At 40.5% G+C, this 10,264-nt stretch overlaps 1 long non-coding RNA gene across 1 annotated transcript; it reads left to right on the top strand.

Moving 5' to 3' along the window:
• Positions 1-7,499: 7,499 nt before the first annotated feature.
• LOC116652516 lies at positions 7,500-9,023 on the top strand. Its single transcript, XR_004305617.1, has 2 exons — positions 7,500-8,239; positions 8,472-9,023. It is a non-coding gene; the product is annotated as an uncharacterized LOC116652516 (long non-coding RNA).
• Positions 9,024-10,264: the final 1,241 nt, after the last annotated feature.

The raw sequence follows: 10,264 nt of genomic DNA, 5'->3' as shown, positions 1-10,264 counted from the left end.
GAGATGACATGGTAGAAGACTTACTTTTTTTTTATTTTATTTTTTTAAATTTTTTTTTCCTGACTGAGCTTTAAACCCATTAAGGAATAGTAGATGAAGAAAATGGGTCTTTACTATCAGTCTGCTGGTCTTAGAAAAAGGATTTCTAGGAAAAAAAGAAAAGAAAAAGAAAGGAAAAAGAAAGGAAAAAAGAAAAAAGAAAACAGAAAAAAGAAAAAAGAAAAAAGAAAAAAGAAAAAAGAAAAAAGAAAAAAGAAAAAAGAAAAAAGAAAAAAGAAAAGAAAAAAGAAAAAAGAAAAAAGAAAAGAAAAAGAAAAAAGAAAAAAGAAAAAAGTTTATAATGTCTGTCATCTTGGAAGTTTAAGAATAAAAATGTAAATAGCAAAGAATATAGTTAAATCACAAAGCTTATGTAAATTAAAGAACCATCTGAATTAAAAAAAAAATAAAAACACAGAATTAAAAAAAAATCAGGACAAAAAACATATATATTAAATGTGTAAAATTGACGCTGAGACTGTTATTTTTAAGTAAAAGACATAATTACTATTTATCACTACATAGAACATGTTAGGATGTTTACTCTGACATATATCACGGTATACAAAGAGTGTCCCTTACTTACTATTTTACATTTTGTTTTAAGGTGGAAAATAAGTAGTTTTACTATGAATGCTGAAATATACTGCAAATAAAGCAATTGTTGACATTTTCCAGTGCTAGATCAGTAGAATAATATTACATTAGCAAGGCAAGTGAGCTTACTGAAACAAGGTGATGGAAAAAGAAATTTGGCTTACACACTTCTATTCCCTTATAATCATAATTAATTTCCCAATCTTGGTTTCCTTGGCTACTCAATGACTATTTCTTAACTAAATGCTTCTACTGATTCACGGGGGAATGATCTCTATAAGGAGAACTGAACCTGCACGTTCAAAATGATGTTAAATACAGTGAAGTTCATATAGTTTGACCACTAGAGCAGTGTGAAGTTATTTGCTTTGTGTTGCTTATCTAAATTCAATGGATATAAGCTGTTGACAGAATAGAAAGAAGTAAGAACTACTTTTGATTTACCCAGACTTCCTATACAGCTATGAAAGCATATGATATGTTACTTACCATTAGAGCAGTTAAAAGACTAATAGTGAGTGTAGTTGACAAAGAGATCTGTCCTGAAGTAGTCGCAAAGCATTAATTTACCCATTTCAAAATTGTTGGTGAATCATTTTTGCACACAGAAACAACTGAGTTCTTTTTTGCCATAAAAAGGAGAATAAATTTCACAATACTGCATTGCATGTCCAAAGTGATGTTCTGAATTCTGTGTTCTCTTTTTGCATCATATGTGATTGTTCATGGGGCTCATCAACTTTTTAAAACACAGAAGTTTACACAAAGAACAGAGAGCTGAAACAGAATCATGGGCTGTGTTTTGCCTTTACAAAAGAGAAATATCACACATACCAAATTAAAACCATAAATATAAAATACACTATTATCCTCTTGGGGAAAAAAATGAAAAAGAAAAAAAAAAAAAAAAAAAGAGAAAGAAAAAGAAAAAAAAAGTCCCTTATTTGAAATATTTGGCATTACACTATTTCATGGTTAAGCTACCCAGAACTGAAAAGGAGATTTAAAACTCTGAACCACTAAAGACCTCATGTGGTCACTGTAAATATTCACAGTGCTTTTCATTAAGAAATATTTGCTTTTCTGTTTTTCTACAAAGGCTTATACAGTAAGCATGGCAAAGACTTTCAAATTTCTACATCCTTGTTACTCAAATTCATATTTAAACATGTAAAAAAAATGGCCAATATTTCAAATATCTGTGGCTGTTCTTACCATTGCTCCCAGTGAACTCTTGCAACATTAACTAAAATATGCAGTACATATGAAGATCAGGTTATGTATAAGTGCCATAACTCAAAATGAATATAGAGCAAGGATTATTTTTCTTGTATTATACTGAGCAGTAATATGTTGGTTATTTTCAAAGGGTCTACTGGAAACATTACTGTGAAATTTCATATGTTTGAAGACAGAATACAGAACCATTGTGTTACTACTGTGTTGTGCTCTTTTACTGCTGTATTTCAAAGGTATCACAGAATTGTAGATGGCTTGAGTTGGAAGGGACCTTAAATATCATCTGTTTCCAGCCACTCTGCTGGAGGAAAGAACTGCAAGTCCCTAGATCAAGCTGCCCATGGCCCCATCCAGGCTGGTCTTGAATGCCTCCATAGGCGGGACAGCCTCAACCTCAATAGGTAAAATGTTCCAGTACCCCCTCCTGAGTAAAGAATTTCTTCCAGACCTCCCTTCTTCACTTCTAAAAACCTTTCTCCCTTTTCCTATAATCTATCCATGTTTTCTTAAGATATCACACAAATCCAGAGTAAACATGGCAACTGGAAAAGAGGCAGTCGGCACAACTGAAAGACAACAGTTTAAAACTGAATATCAGGAAAAATTTCTTTACTGTGCGTGTGACTGAATACTGCGTTAGCTTGCCCAGAGAAGCTGCACACTCTTCATCCTTTTCAAGTTTTTTCATATACATCCTGACACATCCTGCTTGAGAAGAGGTACTGTATCACATAATCACAGGAGCACCCTTACAACCCCATTCTGTTGTTTACAACACATTCTGGTGTTTCTGTCTGGGGCTTTCTCATTGCCAACAGAGATCCTATGTCTCTGATAGCCTTCAGAGGAACTGAGCTGTACATGTCTGGTCTGTCCAACACCAAGCCTTTTCACTCAGGGAAATTAGCATGTCAAATGAAAGGCCTGAGGATAAAACTGACCCACAAGGCCAGAAGGTGGCCCCCTGTTCAGTAAAACAGTCTTTCTCCCTTGGAGGCATTTGCCACCCTCACCGGGTGGCCTCTGAGACCTATGCAGATTCTTGAGACCCTCACGTAGTCCCACTGGCATGAATGCAGCTGTGCTGACAGCCTTATCTACACTCCAGCTGATGCCTCCACATCATCCATCCTTTTACAGCCACGTTTGTGTCTGGGTCATCTATGCAAAAGTGGCCCAACTCCTCTGGAACAAGTAAGGCAGGCACAAGGGACTAGCTCTTCCCTTTGTGGATTACACTGACTGGTTTCAGAGGAAATAGACCCTACTTTTGTTGACCTGAATGCCTTGGGTTTGTTTCTGTGGGGAGAGGAAAGCTTTGAATGCCAGCTCTCACTGGAGTTCAGTAGTAATCCAGAAACACAGTTTGTGTACCCTGCGAATTCTCACATAGTAAAAATTCAATGGATTAATCTGTGCTCAAGATTTATCCACAAACTGTCCAAGCTTCTATCTTTGTTATAAACCACTTGCAAGTAATCTAAACCTGTAGGCACTGACACAAAAGTTTAGCTGAAGGAAAGAAGGGGCAAAGCACTGTTTCCTTTAGAATGAGTCTGTGCCTACAAGACTTGCATAGATGTGGACTGCTGTTCTAAACTGGCACTAAATTGGCCACTATGAGTGAAGTTCATCAGAGAGCACAAGACAGAAGAGCACTGAAGATGAGTCTCTGGTTACCAGGGAGCCATCTAGCCACCCAGGACAGTGAAAGTTGACTGTGCAAGTTGACTGTTACTTATGAGGACATGAAGTTGGAGACAACTATTCTGCCCCAGTCAGGACAAACATGCCCGGATGAAGATCCAGAGTCCAGACTATCCTTGGAGATCTTTAAAAAGAGTGTCCTTGTCAACTTGCTGTAAGTGTCTGTGCTTGAGTAGATGACCTCCAGAGGTCACTTCTAATCTAAATCCTCTGTGATTCCACTACAGACATTCTATCACAGTATCACAGTCTCACGCGGGTTGTAAGGGACCTTAGAGATCATCAAGTCCAACCCCCGGGATTCGAGCCTCCTGTGTAGCAGAGCAGCACTTCTACCAGTACTAGGAGGTTTCACAGCTTAGACCAGTTTTATTTGTTTAAGTTGATTTGGTTTTCATTAATAAGATATTACAAGAAAATGACTTGTAATATATTTAACATCCAGAAGAAGGAATTAATGCAGAGTGTTATGCAGCATCTGATGCATGGACTCATATGTGAATGATCCAAATCGTTTATTACAAGTTCTCACATCACTTATATACCTTCACAAGTTTTCTTTTTCTAGCTTTCCCATTCACCCCTACAACTTTCCCATCCACCTTTACATGTCAACAGAGCATTCCACAAACATTCTTCAACAATTCACACAGGTGCTTATCTAAACAGAGCTGTGAGCCATTCCTTCTTCTAGAGGTGTCCTTGGTTCTCATGCTGTTTACCTTGCTTCACAGCTGCTGCGTTGTACAGTCCTTCTTGTATTTCCACAGTGTTATACTTTATTGTTCTCAGTACATCATGAGTTTCAACATGCAATGAGTTACTTCCATGTTGCATAGCTGCCAATGAACCTCGGAGTAACCGACAGGCCCTCCCTGCTCGTTATGCATATGTAGAAGGAGTTATGCATATGTAGAAGGTGTAGACGAAGTAGATGCGGCTTATTTAACCGCTTACACACACAATAAAACGCCATTTAGCTATTCACCAATTTGTTGTGAACGTGTAGTTAAATGGGCCCGGCGTGACCAGCCGGATTCGCGAGAGCTTAGCCCTTGCAATCCTGGCAGGAAAGGGACCACTTAACAGAGTGGTGGCCCGTTGTGGGAGTTAGGATTCAAGCGTTGACAATCCTCTGCATGGCCCGTCATAAAGAGTCCATGTCAGTCGGCGGCAGCTACCGGCGTAGACCGTGTTTCGGGGCCGAGCAACTCTTCGTCTCGGATCGACTAGGAGCAAGTCGTAAGTATTGCTTCATTTTTGTAAGACCCTCTGTCGCAAGCGTGTTCCTCTAAGAAGACATCCGCCCGTCATTAGTTGCCTAGAAAAGAGAGGAGCATTTCCATCTCTCTCGGGAGATTTTGACATAGTGGGACTCTTTAACTTTTTCGCTCTGTGAGCGCGCAATGAATGAGCAGAAAGATGCTGAGCTCAAAACGTGGGGGTTGGTGCTTGGGGCGCTGAAAGCGGCTTGGAAAGAAGGGAAGACTGATGCTCAGCTTGGGGCTGCTTTGGGAATTGGGTCGGGAGGCCTTTCTCTTGCGTATGTGAGGATTGAAGACAAGAATGTGGAGCGCGGCCATCCCGTACCGGCAGCATCACCGTCCGGCTGAACAAAAACCGATGCCCTGTCCAGCACATTCCACACCTTCCACCCTTATCTCTTGCCAGCAGCAGCCTGTCTCGAGCCCCTCATGGTATCCAGCAACCTGCTTCCTTCGCATCCTTGGTAGGGGAGGGAGGAGCAGGGCGAGATGGATCCCTTCCTCGAGATGTGGTGGTTGTGGGTGTTGGTTCCCGGGGGGCGGGTGTATACGCGTAACCAAGAATAGCAAGCAATCCCATCAGCGGGCGAGGAGTGCTTCTAGGTTTCATAACCTTCCCGAGAGGTGGCTGTCGTCTGCCTTCTGCCTTGGGGAGCGAAGAGAGACCGAAGAGCGACCAGTCCGATTGCAAATGTAAGGCGAGGCTCCTTCTGTCGTTAATTCGCGTATGTCAGGGCCCTGGCTCGATTGATTCTCTGAAGCTTGCCCCAGACCAAGCTGATGAGAGCCACGGCGTCGGAGTCGGTTAACTGCTTTAGCACTTTGAGAAGTCTTTTTCCTTATGCTTTTGTTTGTTGTGTTGGGATTGATTGATATCAGTCCTTGATGTGTTAAACTACTAATTTGTATGCCTTGACAGTTGGTGGTTTAATTAAACTTGTAACGTTCTTGGAATTGGAAAGTTTTGTGTTGCACCTCTTGTGACAGTGAGAAAGTAATTTTTGACGTTTGTGCTCTCTCCAGAAAGTTATTGCTTTGAAAACCTAAATGTTGAGACGTTTACTCACTCCCTGGATTTCTGGTACTTCCTTTCACGTGATAATATGCCCTTTCTTTCACCTTTTTTGCTCCAAACCTGACTTATGTTTGTCATTGTTAACTCTCCTTATGTCTTCCAAATGAATAGCCAGGCCTATCTCCCAATCTCTGTTCTTGTGGTTCCAAAAAATCTATCATAGATTGCTACCTGATGTTTTCATGTCAGTTTCCAGCCGACATGTATTCAGTGGACATAATCATCCTTAAACTATGCTACTTAGCAAAAAAGAGGATAGAATACCTTTCCAGCAGAAGCTCGCTAAAATACATCATGTATTGCACTATTAATCACAGGATCTGATGACTGGCAACAACCAAGCGGCTCCTCACTTCATTTCAGTTAACAAGAAAGAGTGAAAAGTCATGGAAAAATATGTAATTTAAAGAATTTTGGCATCGTTCAAGTGGGAGCCATTCCTGCCGCTGGATAAACTGAGGGAGCAAGAATGTTATTGATAGAATGTATTGGTTATGTGTCACTGATCTTTGTGATTGTTAATGCAAATGGTATTCGAAAATTTAATGTATAGGGAGGTAACACATGAATCTATTGAAGTGAATTTATTAATTTATGTGCAACTGTAATTAGGTACCGAATAGTGAATGTGAAAACAAAAACAGGACAAGGTCAGCAGAACAGTAGTTAAATATTGAATGTGACCTCTCTAGCCAGAAAGTTTAAGTGCAGCAAAAATGAAACCATGCTGCCCTCATGCCTACCCCCTTCCTGAAAGTAAAACAAGTCGTTACTCCGAATGACACAAGCAAACAATTGAGTGCAACGTGCCTAGTTTATGTGAATCATTGCTACCCTGCTGGACCCGACCTTACACGACAAGAAGTGATACTTTGTTGGGTAGTAGAGCCCGAGAACAGGAAAGAAGCAGCACGCAATTGCATTCAGGATTAACACAAGACAGCTCAAGCTGATGAGCTTTGTCATCCATGAGCGCGTACCATGGTCTCTTCCACTCACTCCAAACCGCCTCAGTTTTGGCGGGTCTTGCCAATGGTCTTTATAGTATCTGCTCACACCCATGCCAGGTGCACAAGCTAGACGTCCCGTGATCATGCCAGGATGGTCTGTCTGGCAGGAATTGTTACAATCTTTCGGTTTTCTCCCTCTTTGTCTGCAGAGCTGTTTGCACCTCTGAAGGTCTCTTGCTGGTCCGAGAAAGAATGTCTTCATTTTCTCCCAATAATATACACATTGAGGGAACTAGGGTAGGGTTCTTGGACAAATTTGTTGATGGGGCTTGGAAATTGTATGGAGGGGGAATTGTGGTGGTGGAGTTGGATGGAATGGTGGCAGCTGTACTAGAGCAGGTCCTGAAGATCCCAGGATGAGTTTTGCCCCCAGTGGGCTGAATGCAATGTGCACACAGCAGTGCAAAGATATTTGTTTTCTGGCAGTTACAGGTGCATCTCACTCTATACTGCATCAAGAATTACTACCCATAGATGATTTTTGTAACTATAGTAGGAGTAGGTCAACAAGAAAAGCTTACCAATTAAATAAATAAAATAAATTGAAGGAAGTTAAGGGTAAAGCAAGTAACAATAGAAATAAGTGACTATAGCTGTCAATAACTTTTCTGAGTAGTTTGTATTGTAGAGAGATCTAATATAGTGGTTTGTTATGTTTTAAGAGCAGGTGTTCCACCTGGCCTCTGTATCATGCACTGGCCATGCATATATGGAGCACATGTGAAAAAACCTTGCAATCTCTAGCAAGAATTAAAACAGGAGAGAATCTGTGATGGGTGAGAAAGGCAAAGTGCACTTTGAAGCAGGGGATGCCTTGCAGGCAGTGCCTATCACATTCACCACTATTGTATTCCTTCTCTCTCCTTTTGGTGGTTTATCACCTCATAGTTGTCGATAAGTAATAATACATTAGCTTAGAAATTTCCATTTATAGAATTGTCTAAAATGAATGCTTGAATGAGTGTGTATATGTCAACTCAAAAAATTATGACCTTACATGTAACCTTATGTTTAGTGCATTGTCAGTCAAGGTTTTGATTGAGTGATGATTATGTTAACATTTAAGTCCCCTGCAGCTCAGCGACACTGGGCCACTGCCATCGTGGTCCTTGGTGTGCCGCGACATATCAAGACAGACAATGGCTCGTGCTTCATCTCGCAATCTACTCAAGAATGGCTTGAGCATTGGGGAATATCTCACTCGACAGGAATCCCTGGGAATTCCCAGGGGCAAGCAATTGTGGAAAGGGCCAACCGTCTCCTGAAGGACAAGATACGTGTCCTTGGGGAGGGGGAAGGTCACAGAGGTAGGATCTCGGTAGCCCAGCAGGTGGATGTATTGGCGTAGCACATTATGCAATCAATCATTTTGAACGAAGAGGTTATGCCGCAGTAAAGGATAGAGAATCAGGAAAAATTTTATGGGTCCCATCGAGAAAAATAAAACCTGATACAGTGATCACCCAAAAGGGCGGTCTGGGAGAAACAGAAAACTAATCGAAAGCTGAGTACTTTTCTTTCAGGCATGCTGTTTTACAGAATAGAGCTGCAATAGATTTCCTGCTGCTGGCTCAAGAGGCACAGGTGCAAGGACTTTGAAGGGTTGCTTACAACTTACGATGGAAAGAGTGCTTAATGAGAGAATGGAGTTCCAGCGGATATACAAGAAGCTTTGCGCAGAAGGATGAACTGTATAATATAACCAAAGATGCCTTGGACATACTGTTTAGAACACCACTAACATTGTTAGACATTGCACCACTTATCTCTGCATGTTTTGTAACCTGTATACCTCACTTTATAGTTAATCTGTAACAAAGTTTAAATTATATAAGTACTAACACTTTTATATATTAGGATTAGGATCGGCGCTTGCGTTGTAACGGGGCATGGTTTTGTTAAGCATGGGGCGGGGGAGATGTTGCATTAGGCGTGCACGAACACTCGGGATGTAACGCGATAGGCCCTCCCCTGCTCGGTTATGCATATGTAGAAGGAGTTATGCATATGTAGAAGGGGTGTAGACGAAGTAGATAGCGGCTTATTTAAACTGCTAACACACACAATAAAACGCCATTTAGCTATTCACCATATTGGTGTGAACGTGTAGTTAAGTGGGCCCCGGCTGGACCAGGCCGGATTCGCGGAGGCTTAGCCCTTGAATCCTGGCGTGAAAGGGACCACTGGTAACACTTCCAGAATATCATACACCTTTATTATCTTATTGCTTATAGAGACCATCTAGGCAACTAGTACAGACTAAGTATTTACACTTAGATGGTTAATTCTCACTTTGTGCCATGCAAGAGTGCAGTATAGAACTATTGAATCAATGAACTCCTCTGGTTGGAAAAGACCTTCAAAATCACCAAGTCCAACTGCAACCTAACCATATTAACCTAACTCTAACAACCCTTCACTAAATCATGTCCCTGAACACCACATCCAGACAGATTTTAAACACATCCAAGGATGAAGACCCAAACTATTTTGGAGTTTAACAACCTTTTCTGAAAATAAGTTTTTCCTGATATCCAACCTAAACTTACTCTTGTGCAACTTGATGCTATTTCCCTTCATTTGTCACCAGTGAGAAGAGACCAACCCCGCTCTCACTGCAGTTACCTTTCAGGTGTTTCACAGAATGGCAGGATCACAGAATATGTGGGATTGGAAGGGAAGCTGAAAGATCATCTAAACCAATCCCCAGCCGGAGCAGGAGCGCTTATATCAGCTCATACAGGAACGCATCCAAGTGGGTTTTGAATGTCTTCAGAGGAGACCCCACACCCACTGTGGGCAGCCTGTTCCAGTGCTCTGTCACCAAATAAGCTTTTTTCTTACATTTATGAGTAACCTCCTGTGTTTCAGCTTTCACCCACTGTATCTCACAACTTTGTCCAGTTTTGAAAAGGAGGCTAGATTAGATGACCTCCACAGGTTTCATCATTCCTATCCAAGTCATTTAAGTTATATTAAAACTTTAACTAGGCTTAATACTGTATAAATCCATTAATTGAATTACATCAATAAAATTCACTATGTGTTAGTATCAAACTAGATATCCTCATCCTGCATTCTTCTGTAAGTGTTTTACAAGTACTTTTTTTTCAACATATTTTGAAACTTTGGAATTTATTTTATTTATTCCTAGTTGTTGAACTCCATTGTATTATATACATATGCTTTAAGTTCTCTGGATATGCATAAATTCAAAGGGAATTCTGTTGCTTGTTTTTTTGGAGTGTTTTTGTTAGTTTCTTGGTTTGCATTTTGTTCTTTATCATTCCAGATAAATAGAAAGTAAATATCTAATAGAAGAGTAGCTTTAG

This window comes from Coturnix japonica, chromosome Z, assembly GCF_001577835.2.
Source record: "Coturnix japonica isolate 7356 chromosome Z, Coturnix japonica 2.1, whole genome shotgun sequence".
Classification (NCBI taxonomy): domain Eukaryota; kingdom Metazoa; phylum Chordata; class Aves; order Galliformes; family Phasianidae; genus Coturnix; species Coturnix japonica.
Note: the sequence above shows the minus strand (reverse complement) of the source record. Positions and strands in the feature narration are given on the sequence as shown.